Here is a 2,500-nt window from a genome sequence, read left to right as displayed (position 1 = left end):
TATCTATCTATCTATCTATCTATCTATCTATCATCTAGTTATTTATCCATCTATCCATACAGCTATCTATCTATCTATCTATCTATCTATCTATCTATCTATCTATCTATCTATCTAGTTATTTATCTATCTATCCATCAATTCCATCCATCCATCCATACAGCTATCTATCTATCTATCTATCTATCTATCTATCTATCTATCTATCTATCCATCCATCCATTTCTCTCTCTCTATCTATCCATCCACATCTATCTATCTATCTATCTATCTATCTATCTATCTATCTATCTATCTATCTTTCTAGTTATTTATCGATCTATCCATCCATCCATCCATCTCTATCTATCTATCTATCTATCTATCTATCTATCTATCTATCATCTATCATCTATCTATCTATCTATCTATCTATCTATCTATCTATCTATCTATACATCTCTATCTATCTATCTATCTACCTATCTATCTATCTATCCATCCATCCATCTATCCATCCATCCATCTCTCTCTCTCTCTATCTACCTATCCATCCATATCGATCTATCTATCATCTATCTATCTATCTATCTATCTATCTATCTATCTATCTATCTATCTATGGAATTATCTATCTATCTATCTATCTATCTATCTATCTATCTATCTATCTATCTATCTATCTATCTGTCATCCATCTATCTATATTTATGTATCCCTGTCATCTACAACTATCTATCTATCTATCTATCTATCTATCTATCTATCTATCTATCTATCTATCTATCATCTATCATCTATCTATCTATCTATCTATCTATCTATCTATCTATCTATCTATACATCTCTATCTATCTATCTATCTACCTATCTATCTATCTATCCATCCATCCATCTATCCATCCATCCATCCATCTCTCTCTCTCTCTATCTACCTATCCATCCATATCGATCTATCTATCATCTATCTATCTATCTATCTATCTATCTATCTATCTATCTATCTATCATCTAGTTATTTATCCATCTATCCATACAGCTATCTATCTATCTATCTATCTATCTATCTATCTATCTATCTATCTATCTATCTAGTTATTTATCTATCTATCCATCAATTCCATCCATCCATCCATACAGCTATCTGTCTATCTATCTATCTATCTATCTATCTATCTATCTATCTATCTATCTATCTATCTATCTCTCTATCTATCCATCCATCCATTTTTCTCTCTCTCTCTCTCTATACATCCATATCTATCTATCTATCTATCTGTCTGTCTGTCTATCTATCTATCTATCTATCTATCTATCCATCCATCTCTATCTATCTATCTATCTATCTATCTATCTATCTATCTATCTATCCATCCATCCATCCATCCATCCATCCATCCATCCATCCATCCATCCATCCATCCATCCATCTATCTATCTATCTATCTATCTATCTATCTATCTATCTATCTATCTATTTCTCTGTCATCCATCTATCTATATTTATGTATCCCTGTCATCTACATATATCTATCTATCTATATATCGATGGAATTATCTATCTATCATCTATCTATCTATCTATCTTTCTATCTATCTTACTATCTATCTATCTGTCATCCATCTATCTATATTTATGTATCCCTGTCATCTACATCTATCTATCTATCTATCTATCTATCTATCTATCTATCTATCTATCTATCTATCTATCTATATATCTATCTATCTATCTATCTATCTATCTATCTATCTATCTCTATCTATCCATCCACAGCTATCTATCTATCTATCTATCTATCTATCTATCTATCTATCTATCTATCTATCTATCTATCTATCTGTCATCCATCTATCTATATTTATGTATCCCTGTCATCTACATCTATCTATCTATCTATCTATCTATCTATCTATCTATCTATCTATCTATCTATCTATCTATCTATCTAGTTATTTATCCATCTATCCATCAATTCCATCCATCCATCCATCCATCCAGCTATCCATCCAGCTATCTATCTATCATCTATCTATCTATCTATCTATCTATCTATCTATCTATCTATCTATGGAATTATCTATCTATCTATCTATCTATCTATCTATCTATCTATCTATCTATCTATCTATCATCTAGTTATTTATCCATCTATCCATACAGCTATCTATCTATCTATCTATCTATCTATCTATCTATCTATCTATCTATCTATCTATCTATCTAGTTATTTATCTATCTATCCATCAATTCCATCCTTCCATCCATACAGCTATCTATCTATCTATCTATCTATCTATCTATCTATCTATCTATCTATCTATCTATCTCTCTCTCTATCTATCCATCCATCCATTTTTCTCTCTCTCTCTCTCTATACATCCATATCTATCTATCTATCTATCTATCTATCTATCTATCTATCTATCCATCCATATCTATCTATCTATCTATCTATCTATCTATCTATCTATCTATCCATCCATATCTATCTATCTATCTATCTATCTATCTATCTAT

Source organism: Pituophis catenifer, unplaced genomic scaffold, assembly GCF_029215685.1.
Source record: "Pituophis catenifer annectens isolate HBS135680 unplaced genomic scaffold, rPitCat1.0.hap2 SCAF_5, whole genome shotgun sequence".
Lineage (NCBI taxonomy): Eukaryota > Metazoa > Chordata > Lepidosauria > Squamata > Colubridae > Pituophis > Pituophis catenifer.
This window is presented reverse-complemented; position numbering follows the sequence as displayed.